We start from the raw sequence: 23,166 nt of genomic DNA, 5'->3' as shown, positions 1-23,166 counted from the left end.
TCAATTATACTTCTTTGTTATTTATTTTTTTTAGTGGTTTCCCTAGAGTTTGCAGTACACATTTACAATCAACCAAGTCCGCTTTCAAAGGATGGCATACTGCCCCCTGGGGCAGTCCAAATACTCTCGAACAGAATACTCCCCATCCTTCCCTGCGGTGCCTTATAACATTGTCATTCACTCACATGTACGCTGTAATGACAAAATACATTGTCATTATTATTTTGAACAAACTATTTAATCTGTTAGATCAACGAAGAATAAGAAACACAGGGGTGCCTGGGTAGCTCAATCAGTTAAGCTTCTGACTTCAGCTCAGGTCACCATCTCATGGTTCATGAGTTCGAGCCTTGCATCAGGTTGTCTGCTATCAGCACAGAGCCTTTTTTGGGTCCTCTGTCCCCCTCTCTCTCTCGGCCTCTCTTTTGCTCACTCTCTTTCAAAAATAAATATTAAAAAAAATAAAAGGAAATACTTATTTTTTTTTTAAAAGTAAGGAAAACAAGGGCACCTGGGTGGCTCCGTCAGCTGAGTGCCTGGCACTTGATTTTGGTTCAGGTCATAAGCTCATGGTCATGAGATCAAGCTCAATGTCAGGCTCTGTGCTGAGATCGAGCCTTCTTAAGATTCTCTATCTCTCTCTCTCTCTCTCTCTCTCTCTCTCTCTCTCTCTCTCTCTCTCTCTCTTTCTTCCCCACCCTCCCCTCCCTGTGTGGGTGCATACTCTCTCTAAAAGTAAAAAAGAATAAGAAAAATAAAATGTTTCATCTTTCTATTATTTGTTCCTTCTCTAATGCTCTTGCTTTATATAGACCTGTGTCTCTGACCGATATTAAAATCCTTCTCTGGGAAGAAATATTTCCACATTTCTTTCATCACAGGTCTACTGACAACAAACTCCCTCCATTTTTGTTTGTCTGAGAAAGTCTGTTTTTTCTTTGCTTTTGAAAGATAATTTTACTGGATATAGAATTCTAGGTTGGTGGTCTCTGTCTTCCAATGCTTTAAATATTTCACTCCACTTGCTCCTTGCTTGCGTCATTTCTGAAGAGAAGTCTCATGTACAAATGAGGAGTTTTCTTCCCTATTTGTGATGCTTTTTGTAATATCTCTTTCATTTCAAAAGGGAAGGTATATAGGTAGTATTAAATAATCTTAGGGATTTAAATGATTCTTTCAAAAAAATTTTTAAATTTTTATACAGATTATTAGGGCTAGAAAAATCATAATAGAAAGGAAGATAGTTGATTGAACTTTTTAAAAATCAATTTGGGTTCACAAGGTAAAAATGCAGAGAACCAAATACAAGGCTCATAAGGCCAGCTTCTTGTCCCTGGGGATGATAGTCATGTCACATTGAACTTCAGCTTACAATAAAACCACAGAACACTGTCACATAATGTACTGCTAAATTAAATCCTTCACCAGGTAAAAATATTTATGTCTTCAATTTAAATGCAGCATTTTGCCAGCATAGCTTATAATTTCATCTCATTGGTTTGGGCCCACATCCCAGCCCACCAAAGTATTTCTCACCATGATTCTGTAATTTAACAAAAATACTTGCTTGCTCTCAAAGTTGGACACCAGCTTTTTGGAGATTAGAAATAGATGCCTTCAGCCACAAGTTACAGAAATCATCTCTGCTTTCTTGGGTAAGAAGAGGCGATTCGTGGAGAGGAAGTTGAGACCTCAGAGAATGGGCATATGCTTGGGTGATCTGGAGAGGAAACCTTACAGGAACTGTCTCTTGAGGACTGAGAAATGGAAAGCACAATTATCTTTTGGTATCACTAGCCTATCTAACATACCTCCTCCACCGTCCTTGGGTGTCATCACCCAGAACTCTGATGTTGCCTCTATCTTGAACAAACACTAAAATACATTTGTCTTGTTAGATTTGCTCAAGAGAGTACCTACTGGGTCAGAACTCTGCCTCTTGCCTGAAAGCCAAAGGGTGGAGAGAGAAAAAGCCTTAGGCCTTTTACTATTAGGAGAGGCCAGGCTCCACACACGACATCATGAAGACAACACACAATGGGGAATTCCCCCAATGGAGTAGTTAGGATTGGACACTGGAAAGCAAATAAATATCAAAGTTTGCCATAAATAGGGTGTTTTTATTTCAACAACTATTGAGGAACAAAAGAGCAGAATTGATATTCAGAGGTTATATACCACTGCAGGTAAAACTGTTGGTCATAATCAGCATCTATTCTGAATGGCCTGCATTGTCAAATACTTTGAATATCATCCTGATGTCATCCTGTACAGAAAGCTCTATGAAGCAGATTGAACTAAAGAAGGCGGTTGACAATGTTAGGTGATATAATTTTAGGTCAAATAGAAAGATGTGATTAATGAGACCACTTTTTTGGTTTATAAATAAGCTCCAAGGGCAATTCCAAAGGAGGAGTCCAGAGTTGATGTCTGGCAGCAGCAGGAGAATAAGGAGGTGATGATGAGGGATTCTTCTTTGCTGGTTACAACGATTTTTGCTGGTTTTGTTTTTTGCATGTAAGTGCTGGTCTTTTTACCTCAAAGTCCCAGGATAAATGCAGCCACATTTCTTTTCTGAATCCTTTCTGCACAAAGAAAATATGAATGACCAACTGTTCTTAGTCATGAGCTTTGCAAAGAACAATGATAAGCAACTTGGTCCAAGAAGGGAGTAAACGAAGCACTTCTTTCAAGGGGTGTCATTGTGTTCAAATCACCTAACATCCACACCAGCGAGGGACCATTGCAAGGAAAGGCATCAGAATGAATAGCATGGGTACACATTCAACGGACTAAAAGGATCAACATAAAGAGGAAAAAAGCAAATGGGATTCACAAGATAGAATTTTAAACAAAAAAACGGATTCTAGATGTTCGGGCTGAATAAGACAAACCACTGGGGCCACAGAAAGTCCCTGCTGGAGACAGCCCTGTTTGCTGCACTAACCCCTTTCAGTTTTCATCTTCTTAGCCCTGAATACCAAAACAGGGGCCTCTGTCTGCAGACCTCTCCCCACACCCCACTCCCCTGAGTTAGAAGTTGGATCCATTATAACTGAAAAGTTTCCCTCATTCCGAGGAGGCCCATTATTCCTTGCTGTACTTTTAATGACGGTCAATAACTTGTCCCTTTTCCTTCCGTATTATATTCCTCAGTATTTATAGATGCATCAGTGGTTTCTTTCCTTCAAAATGTGCATATTCAATTCCCTCGATCCCAGCTGACTGCAAAATGCATGATTTTGAAAAGAGTAGGAAGGAGAGGGAGAAACGGGTCATCTTCGCATATGCCCAGTTTATCAATGTCTCTTCAATAATGTGCAAGGCCAAGCTGGACCAGGCATTTAGTGCTTTAAGTGGGCACATCTACCAGCCCTCTCTCCATATTGATCAGTTGATTGATTTTTAAGATTTATAGAAATGCACTCACTGCCAAGGTCTCTGGGCACCTCTATGACAGTAACATTAAGCAACATAAAGAGGTAGATGTTCCCTGTCCCAAAGGCTTCCTCTTGCCACTAAAGAGGTTTTTGTTGTTCTTGTTGTTGTTGTTGTTGTTGTTGTTAAAGGCACATTAAAAAGTAGACTCTACGCTATACATTGAAGGTCATCCCAACAAGGTTTGCTCAGAGATCAAAAAGAAAAAGTTTTTTCAGCCCTGGGCAGCAGCTGTTCATCACCAGCCCCTTTTTGTTTGGGTCCCGTTGTCCTTCCTAGATGTCCTGGATGTCCTCATGGACAGGTCTCAGGACTGCCCCACACAAGTGGTCACTGCTTCCCTGCCAGTGACAACCTGAACCCCACTTTGTTTTCTCGTCTCCTAGACAAAAATTAGTGAGATTCTCAATCACTGAACTGTTCCTACTTCCCCAAAGCATCCAATGTAGAAGGAGCCCTCACTTCCTTAAACCCTCCCTGACATCACTCCGCACAAAATCAAGTCCTATAGCAAGTTTCCCCTGACACCTCTTCCCAAGATACCCACCCGTGGTGTCCCCACAGTACAATTCCTCTTGCTGCTGTAGCAACGGAATAGAGTGAATTTTGTTTGACTATAAGACTGTTTCCGGTACCTTTTGATGGATAGGCTTTGACGGTACCTAGAAGTGAGGTGCCACCATAATAAATACTTAAAAAATGTACCGCTGGGGGTGCCGGGGTGGCTCAGGTGGTTAAGTGTCCAACTCTTGGTTTCAGCTCAGGTCATGATCTCACAGTTCCATGAATTTGAGTCCTGTTTTGGGCTCTGTGCCGATGGTGTGGAGACTGCTTAGTATTTTCTCTCTGTGGCACCTGGGTGGCTCAGTAGGTTAAGCCTCTAACTTCGGCTCAGGTCATAATCTTGTAGTCCATGAGTTCGAGCCCAGCATCAGGCTCTGTGTTGTCAGTTCAGATTCTGTCTCCCTCTCTCTCTGCCCCTCCCTCGTTCATGCTCTGTCTCTCTCTGTCTCTCAAAAATAAACATTAAAAAAAAAGGATTCTCTCTCTGCCTCCCTCTCTCTCTCTCTCTCTCTCTCAAAATAAATACATATGACATTTTAAAAATTATAAAGAATAATCTTTTATACTTCCAGTGAAAGTGCCCAACCCCTAATAAAAACAAGATAAATAAATGAAGAAGTAGATGAATTAATGACTCCCCTAGTTATGGAAACTTGATGTTTCCTGGAGAAAAGAGATTTGAGAAAGATAGACGTCATAGTTAAACTAATATTGGCCCACAGACTTCATTCGGAACCATGACTATGGATGTAGGAGATGCTGCCTGTCTTTAGAACAGAGGCTCAGAACTCTGGGGAGGAGGAAAGCTCACTCACATTCAAGCCATGGCCACATCAATATTTTACCATAGTTTAATCACATGGCCCATCTGGAAAAGGCATACCTGCCATGGCCGTCCAGCATGGAGGCTGAGGGCTGAAAGGGAGAGGAAGCAGTAAGGAAAACGGAGGAAGCAGCAGGCTCCACAAACACGAAACCAAGCCATTGCGGCTGCTTCAGTTTGGAAGGGACAGACGGCTTCATTTGAGCTGAGGTCCAACTCAGGAAAGGAGAGGGCGTTTCACTTGCTGTCATCTTGTTTGAATCCCTTTAGGAGTGAACTGTCAAATGGCGTGGTTTTCCTGGACCTCGATGTAAAATGAACTAGTATTCTTCTTACATCATGGCAGGGGGGGAAAAGGGTTGGTATGGAAATGCAATAAACTTAAAAGCAGTGGGTCCATTACTTCTCTTAAGATTGACATGTATCAATAAATATCAGCTTATACCTGGCCTAGACACATGATCTATGTCTATTTGCAGTGAGAACATTCACTGACCAAAATAAAATAAAATAAAATAAAAAATAAAGGAAATCATGCAAATTAAATATTTTCTTTATTAGATTTCATTTTCCAGCTGTTTTAACTTAATAGAAATTTTTTCCTTAATTTCAGACTGTATCATGCCTTTTGGCTGAACGATGATTATCTTTCCAGCCCAGTGGCCTTTTTCTGTCAATGGCAATTAAATCCACAAAGACGATTTGCTTTCTTGTATTTCCATTGTACATCAGAAATTTTGCTCACGTCAACCAAATTTTGTTAGGAAAATTTTATCTGATAAGACAGGATCCAAAATCCCTAAACTAAAATGCAAATATCTTAGAGGCTTGACAATTGCAAGGTGTTTTATTGTGTGATTACTATTATAGGGCTTTATATATATTGAAAAGCTGAAAAACAGATCTTTTGGTCTGTTCTGTTTTGTTTTCTTAAAAAGACTTTTTAAATGTTTATTCATTTTTGAAAGAAAGAGTGCAAGCAGGGGTGGTGTGGGGAGAGAGGGAGACACAGAATCTGAAGCAGGCTCCAGGCTTTGAGCTGTCAGCACAGAGCCCCATACAAGGCTTGAACTCACGAGCTGTGAGATCATGACCTCAGCCAAAGTCAAATGCTTAACCAACTGAGCCACACAAGCGTCCCTCTGTTTTATTTTCTTAAAATGTATTTTCTGAGCTCATGTCTCTCTTTGTTCCCCTTTTTGCATGGGATTTTAAATTTCATTATTTCAACTGATCATTAACTACCACTTAGTGAACATAGGTGAATCTTTTAAAGTGAACAAAACAGACCCAGAGGCTAGTTAGAAAAAAATGCATTTTAAAGTTTTATTCAAACCATAAAAATAAATGGCCAAATTTGAATAAAATAAAAAGCTTTGATTCTTCCTTTTTCACTTTTTCTAAGCTATGTAAATCAACTCTATATATTGATGTACTTTAAATGGCTTTTAAGATCTTAAAACCCACACTTACACTCATTCCTCTGACAGTGAGATTACACTCATTGAAAACACACACAATCCTACCTTTTTTCAAATCTCCCTAGTTCACACTCACTCACTCAGGTATCTTTGAGGTTCTCTTCTTTCTGGATTCCGTATTTTCTCCTTCCGCTCTTGCAGATGAGAGTAATGTCCTCCTTCTCAGTTCGATAGATGGGGCAGACGAAGTTTACAGAGCTCCCTTCCTCTCCGCCATCTTGGCAGGAGAAACCTAATGGAGGACCAGGGGGAGAGGAAAGGGAAAGAGAGTTGGGGAGAGAGAGGGATGGAAAACTTGAGAGACTATTGAATGCTGAAAATGAACTGTGGGATGAAGGTGAAGGGGGAGGGGGGAAAAGAGGTGGTGGTGATGGAGGAGGGCACTTGTGGGGAAGAGCCCTGGGTGTTGTATGGAAACCAATTTGACAATAAACTATTTAAACACACACACACACACACACACACACACACCATCCAATTGATCCCAAACTCTAATACAGAATGTCATGTTTTTCCTACTTGATTTTAAGGAGGTTTTTTTGGTGTTTTGTTTTGTTTTGTTTTGTTTTGTTTTTGAGAGAGCAAGAGCACCATGTGTGAGCTGGGAGAAGGGAGGGAGAATCTCAAGCAGGCTCCATGCTCAGCACACAGACCAGCACAGGGTTGGATTTCATGACCGTGGAATCATGACCTGAGCTGAAACCAAGAGTCGGATGTTAAACGGACTGAGCCACGTAGGTGCCCCCCTGCAGTCTAAATGCACTAGGAGTCTACCAATGACCAATGAGGAGTACTTCATGCAAGTGTTCAGAGTGAGGTCTTGAAGTAAAATGTTCTCTGTCCTAAATGCCCACCATGCCCAAAGAAGGAATCTGGCCAACTGGAACTGAAATATAGTTTTTCTTTATCTTAGTTTAAGAGATGACTAGCTCTCTGTTTGGATTTTTGCATTTTATCTGATGATAATGCCTCCTCCTCTGTGTCACAATAGACATTTTGGCAAAACCAAAAAGGTGTAATAAAAAAAATAATAGCTGTTATGTATTAACTTCCTGCCAGGAACTGGACTAAATACTTCACCAAAAAATTGTGTGTGGGTCGGGGTGGGGGGGGGATATTTCATTTTCACAACAACAAAAGATTTATTACCTCCATTATAAAGATGAGAAAAATAAAGCTTAGAAAGTTTAAGTAACTTACACAAGAAAATGTCAGTGGTAGAAATTAAGCCCATGCGTATCTAACAGTCCATGCCCAGAATCTCACTCCCAAAAGATCCACATCATATTTCTTGTAAACTCATTTGTAATTTATTTTACTGTTTATTTATTTCTGAGAAAGAGAGAGACAGTGTGTGCAGGGGAGAGGCAGAGAGAGAGGGAGACACAGAATCTGAAGCAGGCTCCAGGTTCTGAGCTGTCAGCACAGAGCACGACTTGGAGCTTGAACCCACGAGCTGTGAGATCATGACCTAAAGTGAAGTCAGCTGCCTAACGGAGCCACCCAGGTGCCCCTGTTAACTCATCTTTAACCTGCTTCTCATCTGAGAACGTGGGCCTCCATTCCCAGAATCATGTGTGTAAGGTCTTCATCCATTCTGAGGAAACACAGAGCAAAATTTCAACTTCTGAGTTTCAGAGACTTCTAGAATTTCTCACCATGGAGGCCTACCTGGGCAATGAAGATTACACATCACATGTGTTCTCTGACAATCACTCATACCTGGGAGTCAGGGAAAAGAAATAAAATAATAATAACCAGCACTGACAGCCCTGCAAAACGCTACTCCCACCCTGCAGGCTCAGAGGAATAATTAGCTGTTCTCACTGATTTGGTGACTGATTCCAAACACCGCTCAAACCACAAATAGAGTAAAAGCTTACCATCTTTTGAGAATCAAAAAGTGGTTTCACTCAAATCTAAATATCTTTATTGCAGTAGAATCACTGATATGTTTTTTTAAGGGAGAAAGTTTGAAACTTATAGTCATGGAAAGTGCTGTTTCTCTCCGTTTGGCACTTGCACGTAATAGAGCACTCTGTGATGATGCCCTGTGAGGGGCATTAAATAGTTTCCCTAATGTATAGACCCACTTTGATTTTTTTAAAAAAGTTAAAAGGAAGAAAAAAGTGCTACTCTTTCAACTGAGCTCTTCTTTAACTTGTAAGAAAGAAAGAGTTCTTCCTTAAAACAACATCTATGTAAATCTATTGAAATGTGCCATTTTGATCACTGTTTCAAACACAAGGGATTTTATGTGACCGTTTGTTGCAACCTGTGGTTTAACCATCTCAAAACTCATTCTATACTGCTCACTGTTCAAATAATGCTTGATCTATTTTTTAAATTTTTTTTTAACATTTATTTATTTTTGAGAGACAGAGAGAGACAGCACGAGCAGAGAAGGGTCAGAGAGAGAGGGACACACAGAATCTGAAACAGGCTCCAGGCTCTGAGCTAGCTGTCAGCACAGAGCCCAACGTGGGGCTCGAATCCATGAACCGTGAGATCATGACCTGAGCCAAAGTCGGACGCTCAACTGACTGAGCCACCCAGGCGCCCCTTAATCTATTTTTTTTTATTGAGTATTGTATTGCTAACCTGAAACAAAGAAAAAAGACAAGAGTATCAGACATGGTAATTATAATTTTCATTATAAGACAAGGCAGAGGTGAAAGAGCAAGACAATCTCCCATGCTGAAGGCACTAAGACAGGAAGATAGAATCTCTGAGAATTTCCAAAATAGTAATGGACATATCTTGCCCATTTTTGAAAGTTGGGAATTTTCAAAAAGTTATTAAACATGAATTCATATATTTATTTCTCATTTGTGGAACCCATGGAAACTGCTCCTTTGGAAGAAAAGCAAGGAAAAAGCAAAAACAAGTTGCTAAAAGTTAAAAATACTAGTGATAGCTTTGTCTCACCAGTTTGGAAATGTGGATTTCTAATAAGATAAATAAATATGACCTAAAATAGTTTTCAGACAAAGTCTATTTTGGGGGTGCCTGGGGAGCTCCATTGGTTAAGTGTCCAACTTTTGGCTTCAGCTCAGGTCATTATCTCATGGTTCGTGAGATCAAGCCCCACAATGGGTTCTTTGTTGACAGTATAGAGCCTGCTTAGGATTCTCTCTCTTCCTTTCTCTGCCTCTCCCCAGCTGACACTCTTTCTCTCTCAAAAATAAATAAATAAACATTGAAATAAAATACAAAGTCCATTTTCATTTCTTATCATCAACCAAAAGAATTTTCTCTAGGATCACAAGTGCATTCTGATTTAATGGTGAAAACAATAGGTTAGCAATAATAATGTTACCAACTAGTAAAAATCTACCCTAAGCCACTACTTTACTAAATGCTTTATATTAATAATCCCATTTAATTTAATTCTCTCTTTACATATAAAGAAACTAATGCTCATGAGAGTCACAGCAGCAGAGGCAACATAATGAATGTGCTGGTCAGGCCATCTTTTTGGTTTCTTTAAGATGTGTACTTGGCCTAGTGGAGTAATATTATGGCTGACACGGGCAATAACAACTAATGGGGAGAAAGAAAGAAGGCTCAAATCTAATAGGCAGAATGGCCACTCTTCAAAGAGCAGCAAGGTCGTGGCCAACCATGTGTCACATTTCATAAGATCTCCAGGCCAGCGAGAAACAATTGACACTGGGGAAACACCGGGAAGTGAGAATTTCCCACAATTCTCTTATTTACATTTCCTCCTTCTTCTTTGATTAGGGCACTTGGGATTGCTTTCACACAAACTCTCCATGAGGTCTAGGCCATTCAGTCCTTCACTCACTCTAGGGGGACTATCTGTTCACCTCCTTTCCACCAATCTATCACCCACTTCCTCCAGGACCCAGCTATCAGCTTCCAAAAAGCCTTCTCTGACCTGCTATTTCCCACGCTGAGCCCTCTTTACTTCCTTGGTGCTTGGAATCTAGCTTCCCCAACCAGAACTAAGTTTTTCGAGGACCCCAAAGTTCAACTTCTATTTCCTCTGTCACTCCAGGTACCTGCTAAATTAAGGGACCAATGAGAATTTTATTCTCATTCAGGTTGAAGATGTGGAGTGCAGAGGATCTGACTTCCAAACCACACTAATCTCTCAGGATACCCATGACTCAGGGGCTCACTGTACTGCTTAATGTATTATTCAGTTTATTGATTATGTTTTCCACCTATAATAAATGCGTCCTCTTCCCCAAAAAATACCTCAGTAAGACTAAGATAACTCAGCTTCACTTGAAACCTGACGTTGGTTTCTATGAGCTACTTAAGTACTTCCTTTTTATTATGAGCTCAGAGCAGGAGTCCATCAAAATTCTTATCTATGAATGAAACTTCTTAATGGCATCCTTCTGGATTTTGACATGTCTCACTAAGTAATCCTTCCTACTCAACTGTATTCATTTGACTGACCTATGCTGTGATATCAAATCAACCCTGATTTCTTGGTGGTTTACAATGTAAATTTAAGTTTTGCTCACACACGTCCTTGTTTTGGAGAGCAATGTTCTCCTCATCCAGGCACCATAGCAGGGGAAGAGGGCAGATGGAGGAGGGACAATTGCCCCCACATAAAAGTGACTTATGTCTCTTCTGCTCATAATCCATTGGTTGAAACTGGTCACATGATCCCAATCCACTTGCAAGGAAATATAAGAAATGATGAGAAGTGCCTAGACATCTAGTAAGCATTTATTCACAGTCTATGTCACAGCATCCTTCAAGGCCCAACTTAAACATTTTCTCTCCCACAAAATTCTTTCTGATCTTCCTCAAATTTCCAACATCCCATGGGCCCACATCCATGCTTTTCATAGTTTATAGTCTCTCTGCCATTGGCTTCTTTTTCTACACTTTCCAAACCCCAAGCTCCTCATTGAAGTAGGGAGCTATGTCATATTCAGCTCTTTAAGGCCCCTTTTACAAACCCAGCACAGCTCACAAATCTTTGCTGAGTTCACAAGAATCAAATAGGGACTGAACAGTATAGAAATCCAAATGCACCTTTGAGAAAACAGAGGGAAAAAAGGAACCAAAAAGTTTATTGAAATTCAGAAGCAAAGCCCCTCTTCAGAAAATCCTTCCTCATTTCCTCATGTTTAGTGGGCATAGCAAGATGGCATCATTTGAAAACAGTGGCCATGACTGAATGATATATTAAAGATTTCTTTTACATTGGGCAGCTAAAAAAAAATGTTCCTTTGAATAGTCTCTGCAAGGCAAAGCTCTCTCTCCCAACACTTCTTTAAAAGTTAGAAGGCAGCTCTCTGCCCATTCCAAATCTCCAGAAGTAAAGTATCAAGTCATAAATGCCCCCCAGTGACTGACTGGGCTAGCTGGTGTGGGTTTTTTCCTTCTACTTTGCAGAAAGAAAAGACAGTAAAACTTCCTTCAGTGAGCTGCCAAGGTGCTCCCAGGCCATTGTGCAGAATCATTGTCAGGTTAAATTAGGGAGTACAGACTCCATAAGTGTAAAAAAATCAATACTTGATGGAAGATTGCTCCCCGGAAAATCTGTTTTGATTCCAGGATTAATTCACAACCAAAGGCTTCTGCAAAATGACATGCCATTAGTCAGAAAATGAACACATTCTATCCTTGAAATTGGATGGAAATATGTCAGCTGATTGACCCATTCATTCCCCTCACTCTCTGGGCAGAAAGAGTGGGTGTGGTAGCTATGTGAATTAGTGCCCCAAACCTGGTCCATTTTCGAAACAGGGCAAAAAAATATTTTTTTAAAGTCCAGTGTGAATTGGGAGTAGTCTCTGGGCCATTGTTGGAGAGCTATTGCAAATGTGTTTCATCAAGGCAAATGCATTTGTCTGGAAGGCCCGACTCTCCTGAGTTTTATGAGCCTCAGAATAAACCCTACGAAGAATCCTAAAATAAAACAAAGATTTTCCCCCAAAAGCAGTGACCTGCAATATTAATGACAATGTAATGTCTTTGTCACATATAAAGTAACACTCTTCCATCTCCTGTCTGTCAGGTTTCTTTAGTTAAAAACTTTTGCAACAGGCAAGTTCCAACTCTTCATTTTGTTAATGTCTTCGGTCTTCAGGGCCTTTCTTGCCTTGTGCAGTTAAGAGTGAATTTCATTCCATAGACTCAATACACACAAATACCACCACTTTATTTCCTTCCCATATTTCCTTCCCATAAAACTAAGTATGATTCTGAGGCTATCAGTCATCATTAAGAATGTTTCTCCATGCCCAGGGTGATGAAAAGGCTCCAGGAGCAAAGGCTCCAACAGAGCAAATGTGCAGGGACATCCTTCTGTTCTTCTGTCCACACTGTCACCACTGAGAGCCTCAGAATGTTTGAAAGTGGGTGGTTCTATTTCACTCAAAGACAGAAAATCCTGCCAACCGTGGAGTTCCAGGGCTAACCATCAGGATTCCCAATCTTCCCATCTTTCCGCCATCTTCCCTACAAGACACCCACCTCTCTCCTTGCCCTTGAGCATCCTTGATAAGCTTATTGTTGCAAAAACCAACAGAAAGACAAGGGGTTGTTTTCAAGCAACCAAGCTTTCCATTCTGCTTAGCTAGTACTTTTGAATGGGACAGGAAAAATGAAAGGAAGACAAAACCCACTGAGGATGTCAGTAATGCCCACATTCACAGACACACCCTGAAGGAGTGACTACTTCCCGGGCATCTCCACCGAAGCTCCGTGCCCTTGCTCCTGCCCACGACACAGGCTCATTTCCCAATGCAAAAGGACATTTTCATCTGTTTGCTGATGTACCTGGGCCCACAGTGTCAAACATGCTGAATGTGAGGAACAGGAGGAGGGGTCATGACATGAGATGTTTCTATTCATTTTGCTGGGGGAGAAATCCAAGGTGAAGCTCACCTCCTTTCTTTGAGCGCCTTTCCCTGCAGAAAGGACAAAGACAGTAGTCATACAGCTAACAACCAGGCAGCAGAAACAGTCCCTGCAGGAGAGGACCTCTGGGCTCAGCTTCATCACCCATGGTGACTTCATTAGAACCCTCTTACTCGGGAGTAAGTAGAGATGGCAGGAGATTGTCTTGAAACCTGCATTTAAAGAAAAAAGAAAAGAAATGCTTCAAAACTGCTGTGCTGGCTCCAGTTCACCAGATGTTCCTGAGAGCACCGTGATAGCCCAGCCTAACAACTTGCTCTCCAGACGGGAGCCCTTGTTGACAATACTCATTGTTCAGAGAGAAAAAGGACCTCTGAGAATCAAACAGATGCTAGCACTCAACGGATGGCACACCAGCCCACAGTTCCACCTAAGGTATCTAATTTCCATATTTCAATTTACTAGAGCAGCCAGAGCCCTTTAGGCCCCCAAATTAGTGACCCCTGCACAAAAATTATGACAGCATGAATTTTCACTCTTTAAAAAGGTGTGGATTGTTCTAAAGCTGAATAAATAAACTAGACATCTAAGCAAAGCTATGTAAGAAAGTTTCTTCACCCCTGCCTTGCAACTTGGAAGAGGAAAGTCACATTAAACATCAACATGTTCTAATAACACACAGTAATTGCATTTATTCTTGTGCGTGGTCGCACATATGCTAGGATTAACTCAAAATAAATATAAGACTTCTGAACAAATGAAAAAAGAACTCTCAAATATCTAGGGCCTCTGGATGTCAGAGAACAGTTTCAATAGAAGTGAAGGTCTCAAATGATTGAGGAAGTTGACATTGTAACTGATTATACCAAAATATTTTTGTTTTCATACAGGATCCTAAATACCAGGGCCCAGAAAGTCTTTCTTTTAGTCAAGTCTGGATGGCTCAGTTAAGTGTCCAACTCTTGGCTTAGTCATGATCTTGCAGTCTGTGAGTTTGAGCCCCACATCAGTCTCCATGTTGACAGTGAGGGGCCAGTTTGAGATTCTCTCTCTTTCCCTCTCTCTGCCACTTCTCTGCTTGTGCTTGCTCTCTCTCTCTCTCTCTCTCTCTCTCTCTCTCGCTCGCTCGCTCGCTCTCTCTCTCAAAATAAATAAACTTTTTAAAAAAGTCTCTCTTTTATTTCTACTTCAGAACATCACCTTCTCACATTCTAGAAACATAGCTAGCCCTATCACAGCAAAATGTAAGGACTGAATAAAGATTCTGAAAACTTAAATTCTTTGGTCAGGTTATCCACTGGCTCTAGAATTCAAAAATCTTCTACAAGGTACAGAACTTCTCTGAACAACAGGTGATTGGGAAGAATTTTAGATCATATTCTCAGAACTCCTGGTATTCCCGTCTGCAAACACACTGAAGAACAGGTGTTTCCATATACAAACACAATGAAGATGTGGTATTTGTATATGTATTGAGGGAGAGGTATTTGAACTAAGTCCTGTGGGGTCTCCAAATGTAATCAGCCTTTAAAAGTAAATGGTTACCTAAAACAATGATTAGATCCCCTCTGACTTTGTCACCTCTAAGGTAACCTGATGCCAAAATTCTCAGTTGACTAGTAATGTTTACAGAGAGCCTAAATGACAGTGCTTGTGCATATCCTTTGTTTCTATTAAACCAAACCTGTCTTGAAAAAATGTCAAAAGGGAAAGAAGCTATTCAAAATACATCTGCAACTAATTCAAAAGAGTCTCCTTAATCACTCTAAAAGGAACGAATTCTTTCCAATTTATATAGTGAGAATGTGAAAGTTTTAGGACTAGCAAGGTGAAAAGATGTGTCATAAGAAAGTCCTTGCCCATTCTTAAGTAAGGTCCCAATATGTCCTAAGAAAAAGTCACTGATTTATTTGACAATGCATACAGCAGTCCAAATCAAACTGCTAGAGCAATTCATTGAGTCAAGAAACCGTTAATTTCAGGAGTTAGCATTAATCTCTATTTTTCACATTCTTTTCTCCCCAGATTCATCCTCTTTAGAGGATGCAACAAGGAAGGAAAAACTTTCCAGAAAGATCATTCATCTATTCATCAATGCTACATGTTAAAATGTCAAGATGAATGGAAAAGGCAAAGAAGGCTGTATTATGAAATCCCATAAAGAAAACCTTGAGTAAGATCTTGCCACTAAACCAAATCTCCCTGAAGAAGTCAGGACAGCAAAACTTTGAACAATGATTGGATTTCAGTTTTGAAGCTCATTTAGGCATTTCTTAAAATAATTAGTTTGTGGGCTCTTCTACTTTGTCTGATAAAGGACAATGAACTTTATGTGTGACTTTCCATCAGACTTTGCAGATATCATTCACAGGAGTTAATGACTTTTTTCTCTCTCCAATTTCACCTCACAAGATAAAACGGAGCTGCACTGGAGTTTTTCTATAGGAGGATGACTAGTCAATACCTTGCTTCTTGCTCTGTCAATGCCATCAAAATATTGTTTAATAATTTAGGAACAACATGTAATTTTCTTCCCTAGCAAGAGCAAATTAGGCACTTACTAAATAATTGACAAAAAATACTTAATTCTAGGGATGTCTCAAGGATTTGCTGTTATTCAAAAAGAATTTAGAATTAAATTTTCCTTCAACTGTTCAACATGTTACTCTTATTTTTATGTCTGGTCGTGAAAATTAATGCCCTCCCCCAAAATACATACCCTGATTTCTTTACTCAAAATGGTCTACAATATCTCTATTGGGTGTGTATATGCTAGCCATGGTCAAGATTGCTGGGAAAAGTGGGATGGGGCTTGAATGAAGTTAGACAAAGCCCCTCTTCTTTAGCCTTGTCCCTACCAGGATCACCAATGCAAGATACCAAGAAGTTTTGTTCATTAGAGTTTTAATCTCAACTAATGAGATGCTGTTATCAAGGACACACAGGCTTGGAATCCCTTTCTCCTGGCCATCTGCCAATGCACGAGCTCCCTCATCATCGAGCCATCAGGCTGAGATCTATCTATGCAGTCAAGCTCTCTCTTAAATATCCCATTTGCAGGACTTCAAGGCATCTCATTTAACTACCAAAATGCCCTGAGTAGACTCGCAATTCATAGGATAGAATATTAACCTATAACTTTACAAGTTAAAATGGTAGGGAAAGAGCAGTACCAGGTCTTCTGTTCCTATTTCAACAGTCACTTTCTAGAATGTTCTCTTCACAGTGTACTCTCCCAAAAAGACAAGTCTAAGAATAATGCTTTCAACTAATCAAACAAGAGGGTTCTCTTTCCCTCCCCCTCCCCCTGCCCCATTTTCTCTCTCTAGTATTTACCCATTGGCCTAATATCAAGGGAATGGAGGAGAGTGTCAGCTCACCTCTGATATCTCCCTCTCCCCACCTGACTCCTGGACTTCACTGCTTCTCTAGGAGCTGTTCTGGCCCCATTTGCAGCATGAGTGAGGGGTTGTTCAGATCCTCAAACCCTAGCTCACTTATAGAGACCCAAAAGTGCTCTGGGTTATTCTAGGCACTTCCTTTATGGATGGTGATACACACAATCAGAATTTCAGCAAAGGATGATGGTCTACCGATGCCTAGCTCTTGGTTGGGAAATACAGACTACTTTTTCTATAGAGTGTTGTGATCAAATACACACAGTACAGCAATTGAGATAACTAAAGGGTAGTTTAACCTCTTCTTGTGTCTCTCAAGAAAGATTAACACTCAATAGCACTTCTTTAAAAGTCCTGCTCTTTTACCCTCTTATTTCCACACATCCTGTGCCCTTTGAAAGAGCCTCACTCTATACCCCTTCTTGTCTCAACTCCAAGGTCTTCTTGGGACCCGTCCCCATGCATGCAGCCTTTGGCTTTTGCTCCTTCCCCTTCCCTCCCACTCCCAGTCTGACCTCTTTCCACCCCATTACAAAAGCCTGTGAAGCTAGCTGGAAAAAAAAACAGCATAGGGCAACAAATATGAACCTTACATTCTAGTGAGGATATACAGACAATAAACAAATGAGCAGAAAACAAAAACTATCAGATAGAGTGTGTTTTCTGATTAATATAGTGCCACAAAGAAAGGAGGAAATGGTAATGTAAAAAGGAGAGCTTGGGGTAGGGGAGTCAAGGTCACATGGATTGGGAAACCATGAAAGACATTTCCAAGGAGTGGTGGTCTAAGCAACAAGAGAAAGCTGGTTTTGCAAACATCTGAGAGAAATGTTTTCCCAGAAGAGACAAGGTCTAGAGCAACATCCCTAAAGTTACAAGTTTGGCATAATTGTTCTGGTGCAGCAGAGGCAGAGAGGGATTCCAGGAACTAATATATAGAACAGCCACCTATTACCTCTTCCTTTCAATCAATGCCCTGAAGCCTGAAAATGGTTGAGGTGGAGTCCACAGAAAGAGGGGCTACAGTAGACCTGCAGACCATCACTCTCTTCCTCACACTGTAGAGGGACTATCCTACCCAATCCATTGAACTCAGGTGGGGGTCCATGACTAGTTGGAGCCAATGATGTGTGAAGTGTGTCACTTCGAGGCAAAAGCTTTTAGGGCCAAATTACACTTCATCAAGTCCTTTCTCTTTCCTCCCTGCCAGGGCACTAACAGTGTTCCAGGAAATGACAGCTCTCTTAGACCACATTCTAGAATGAGGGAGGCAATGCTGCAGAGCAAAGCCCTTGGCCAACTCACTATGGAAGTAATATAACCAAAAAGTGAACCTCTGAGGTTTGAACCATTGTATTGGGAGGTTATGTTACTACAGCATAATTTTGCCCAGCCTGATACAGAATCCTTGAGAAATGTCCTAAAATTATTCCAGTTCTAAATAAAAGCAGTTATCCAGGGACCCCTTGGTAACTCGGTTAAGTGTCTGATTATTGATTTCGGGACTCAGGTCATGATCTCACAGTTCATGGGTTTGAGTCCTGTGTTTGGCTCCACACTGACAGCCCAGAGCCTGCTTGGGATTCTCTCTCTCCCTGTCTCTCTGCCCTTCCCATAGTCTCTCTCTCTCTCTCTCTCTCTCTCTCTCAAAAATAAATAAGCATTAAAATTTTTTTTAATATTTACTTATTCTTGAGAGAGAGAGAGAGAGAGTGAGGGGGGAAGGGGCAGAAAAAGAGGGAGACAAAGAATCAGAAGGAGGCTCCAGGCTGTCAGCACAGAACCTAATGCAGGGCTCGAACCCATGAACAGTGAGATCATGACCTGGGTTGAAGTCAGATGCTTAACCGACTGAGCCACCCAGGTGCCCCTAAATAAGCATTTAAAAAAAATAGTTATCCATATGACCTCCCAGAACACTCCTCAATAATCCAGCCACAATATCTCTGAGAATTCTCAGAGGCTACTACATGTAGTTCATCAAGGAGCCTATCATGAGTTAGTTTCTTTTCTCTCTCCCTCTCCCTTACTCTGTTCAAGGCTCCCTCTGTTATTCTGACAGCACCTCTCTGTCACAGGGATGTCATCCCTACCTGAGGACCACTGTAGCTCCCTATTTCCACCACCACTTCCCACCAGGGTGTGCATATTGGCTTTTGTTTGGGATTTTGAGACACAGGTGAGGAGGCTACCTCTCTTCTTTATTTGCATGTTACTCTATTAGAAGAATCTGAGAACAGTGCTACCTGTGTCTGGCTCTTGTGGTTGCTATTTTTTAAATGTTTATTTATTTACCTTGAGCAAGTGGGGAAAGGGGTAGAGACAGAGGAGAGATAGAGAGAATCCCAAGCAGGCTCCATGCTGTTAGCACATAGCCCAGCATGGGGCTTTATCTCTCAAACTGTGAAATCATGACCTGAACTGAAATAAGAGTTGGATGCTTAACCAACTGAACCACCCAGGTGTCCCTCTTGTGGTTGTTATCTGTAGCTTCCCATCCGCCTTGTCTTCCATGGGACTGGGCCAGAAGGCAGAGCCAAGAGAAGGAGGCCCAACTCAGATCTGCTTCCTCATCAAAAGGGAACTCTTCCATAAGCCTTATTGGTCCCTCCTATAAATAGTATTCTAGGAAGCCTGCTCCATAAGAGGGAAAAACTCATTGGGGAAGAGAACTTAGGCACCTAGGAGTTTAGGCTCCCAAATCTTCCACTATGGGAGCATATGGACCCAAAGACCCAGATGCTGTGTTCTGAAATCCATCATGGTGCCTGTCAAGCCAATGCTTCCCTTGGGTGCTCCAGCCAACAACTTAGCACAGCAGCTATCCCCAGGCAGGCCTCTTCTGGGAGACTCAGGGACCCCCTAAAGAAAAGCTTTGGTGCAAGGGCACCCACACAGTTGAGCTAAACTTTCCTTAGACTACAAGGCAGTCTAGGACATTTGCATCCAACCTTCCCTCCTTTCTACTTCCCATAGGATCAGACTTTTCCTATGATCTGATGGCTTTCCTATCTTCAACAAGCTCCTCTCCTACCTTCTCTCACACACATTTCCCCTAGTAAGTCACTCTGCTTTTAATCGTGTCTTGACCTCCACTTCTCATCAGAACTCAGACTAATACACCCTGCTACATGACTAAATATTTAGTGACAGAAGTCAAATTACCTATCAGGTAGGGGAAGCATAGCAATATCGTGAATTTGAAACTCTCTCAACTAATTTTTAAAAAACCATCAATCATTATTCTGGAGAAACAGATACTGCAACTGAAAGAAGACCTTTAATGATAGAATAAATGTAGATTAAAACAAGAGCAAAATACTCTTCTCACCTTTCAAAATGGCAAAAATGAAAAAGTATATATATCATTCAGCTGCAGATCTAGGTGACTCTCCAAGGCCACTGACCTCCACATAGAGACTCAAAAAGATCCTGGCCTCATCATCTGGAACCTAAAGCCTCAAAAAGCATAGCAGAAAAGGAAAAGAGCTGGAGATTTTCACACCAACAATTAAATGCTTTGGCTGGAAAATTACACGAGTCACTTCTACTCACAGTGCATTAGCTAGAATTAGTCATATGGATCCATCTAACTATAGGGAGGGAAACATCCATCTGTGTGCCCTAAAAGAAGGGATCTGGACCTGAGTGAGCATTAGATAACCCTATTACAGATAAGGAATATTTAGATTATATTTTATGTAATGGTTTAGAGAAATTTTTTCGCCAAATAAAATGTTCTTCCTTGATGTATATAATGGTTCTTAGAATTTCTTCCTGATGTTCTTCTTCAGCATCTTAGAAGAGCATTTTTTAAATTTTGGTAAAGAGAGAGAGTGTTAGTGAGGGAAGGGCAGAGAGCAGGGGGAGAAAGAATCCCAAGCAGGCTCTGGGGTCTCAGTGCAGAGTCCTACATGGGGCTCAGTCTCACGAAGCACAAGATCATGACCTAAGCCAAAATTAAGAGTCAGACGCTTAACCAAGTGAGCCCTCCAGGTGCCTTAGACTAGCATTTTATAGCGAAGATCCAGGTTTCCAGGATTTTGAGATATCTCTTCATCTTCTGAATTGAGGGAACCTAAAGAGATTCATAAGAATTTAAGTCATTAAAAGCTTGAAAAGGTAAAGGGAGATAGTGACTGTCACTATTAATGTATGTTTTAGGTATTTTGGCTCTTTTATAAATGGAAATTACCCCTCACTCCTGTTCCCTAGAATCATCTAGAAACAACCAGAGGAAAACCACAGGATTAAAAACCTAAGCCAGGAAGGGAAGGCTCACCCATTGAACATCTGTAGGTCTTCTTGCTATACAAGCCAACTAAAAGCTAAGGGCATTTTCATGGCCAGTAAGTGTAGTCAGTGGTCAATTAAACAAAGTAAGTTTCTACTCTCCTAATTTTGACTAGAATCTTTAGTATGTCAATAGGCATTATGAATTTCATAGTGAGAACATTCTATAGAGTGTTTGTCACACTACCTTGATCTTGGAAAAGTCTTGACACCTTGAGAAACTCTAGTGTTTGGTGTAACCCAGCTGAGGAAAGGCCCTGGAGAGAGTACTGTGGGACGCTGGCTCTCCTCCATACTCTTCCTCCACATGGTCTGATGGCATCAGTGGGAGCACCGCAGACTACAAGCTAAAAGTCCACACAAGTTTTATGACCATAAATTGTCCTCCATGCTTTAGTTTTTCCTAGGCAAGCACTTCCATCCCCTCAGTACCCAGCTGGTTTGCCCAGGCAGGACCACATCCGTGTCCACTGAGAGATCACTGAGACACCACTCATTCCGAAGGAGCTGAGGTGTGCCAGATGGTGCGTGTCTCTGGGCTGAGTCCCAGCCACGCCAGGGAAACTCTCAAAGCTGATCTTGGATCAGTGTTCCAAGATCACATAACATCAGGCTGAAGGTTAAAAGTAGGGTGTGCCCATGGATAAATGGGCCATTTGTGAGATTGATTCACAAATAGAGTCAAACGCCCCAAACTTCAAAGCACACACACTATTCAGATACGTAACATGCGCAGCCAGCTGACCGTCTACTCACATGGCAACAGTTTGGCAAACCTGGAGCAGTGCTGGTATCAGCTGTCATTGGAGAAGTTACTCCTACAGAGAATACGTCATCGAGAGACCGGGACTTACCAGAACTTGAAGCTTCTCCTTAGAGTTTACAAGCTCTATTAACCACCACCTGTGGATCTACCATTATTTGCCTTCAAATCACAGGCACTAAACAGATGAATTTGCTAGGACACAATACATATTTTTAAATTTAAATATAAGTACCAAGCTAGGTCTTTGACCTGTATGTGTATCTAAGTTGTAATCCTGTGGAAAGAGGCTGCAGGCGTGCAGACTGGCAGTGTAGACCAGAGTCCTCACATTCACACACATATCTGGCCACCCCTCTGCACCCCCATTTTCTACTCCTCAAAAAGAGGGCATCTCAAGTGCTCTAACCACCTTACAGGGTCCTCCCATTAGAAGCACACTCATATTTCACAAGTGTGTACATGATTCCCCAGCCTCCAGGTGCTGTCCCAAACACAACATGTTTATTTGTTTATAAAGCTTTACAAATTGGGGGAGACAAGGCAAGTTAAAATGGAAGGAAGATGCATGAAGTTTCTTTCTTCTAACTCTTATCCTACCCAGGAAAAAAATACCATCTGAAATTACTAGCCTAACACAGAGTTGAAGGCATGTGCCCCCGCAAAGGCAGCTGATGCGTGTAAAGTCATTTCTTAGTGACATGGAATCTAGCAGAGGGTGCCACAGCGGGGTGAGGGCCTGGAGACACTTACCTTCTGCTGTAGGAGCCTCAAAAAAGCACTGGTAACCTCCAAAAAGAAAAAAAGTTATAAAAATAAAGTTACCGTTGCAAGAGGGCTGAATGAAATATCTTACGTAAATGGGCCTTTGGGTCTGAACAAGTACGTGTCTGAGAAGAATAGTTAACTCCATGATGCTACACAGACCTGCCTCCCAACATACAGGATTGCTATCACCCTCCCGCTCCTCACTGCCCCCCACCCTGCCCACCACACACACACACACACACACACACACACACACGCGCATGCTCACATTCACACATATGTGTGTTCATACTCACACACACAAATGCATGCTCGCTCATACTCACACCCACATTCACTCATACTTACACTCATACACACTCTCACACATGTTTGTGCTCACATTCACACACATATGTGTTCATACACATGAATGGGTGCTTGCTCATCCTCACACCCACACTCACTTGTGCTCACACTCACACACACACATGCTTGCTCACACTCATATTCACTTAGTCTCATACACATGTGCACTGGCTTGTGCTCGCATTCAAAATTGCCCATGCTTGCTCATACTCACACACTCAAGCACACACACATAACTCACTCACGCCCACATTCCCACTCCTACTTCCAACAGACCTGGGCTGGATGGTCATCACACTAAGCAACATTCAAAATGCCCTCAAAACCAAGTTGCAGACACTTCCCTTGTGGTCCCTGGGCATGGCGACATAAAACATCTTCTGTGCTATCGAAGTGCCTAGAGAGAGCAGAGCCTTCACATTTGGGTGATAGATA

General features: G+C 41.4%; 1 long non-coding RNA gene across 1 annotated transcript; it reads right to left on the bottom strand.

Annotated features, from left to right (window-relative positions):
* Nucleotides 1-2,093: 2,093 nt before the first annotated feature.
* On the bottom strand, nucleotides 2,094-20,965 carry LOC115281387. Its single transcript, XR_003904274.1, has 4 exons — nucleotides 20,842-20,965; nucleotides 20,540-20,637; nucleotides 13,189-13,373; nucleotides 2,094-2,585 (listed from the first exon to the last, which is right to left on the bottom strand). It is a non-coding gene; the product is annotated as an uncharacterized LOC115281387 (long non-coding RNA).
* Between the last annotated feature and the right edge of the window lie 2,201 nt (nucleotides 20,966-23,166).

The sequence above is a fragment of the Suricata suricatta genome, chromosome 2, assembly GCF_006229205.1.
Source record: "Suricata suricatta isolate VVHF042 chromosome 2, meerkat_22Aug2017_6uvM2_HiC, whole genome shotgun sequence".
NCBI lineage: Eukaryota > Metazoa > Chordata > Mammalia > Carnivora > Herpestidae > Suricata > Suricata suricatta.
The sequence above is the reverse complement of the archived record's forward strand: the minus strand, read 5'-3'. Positions and strand labels throughout refer to the sequence as shown.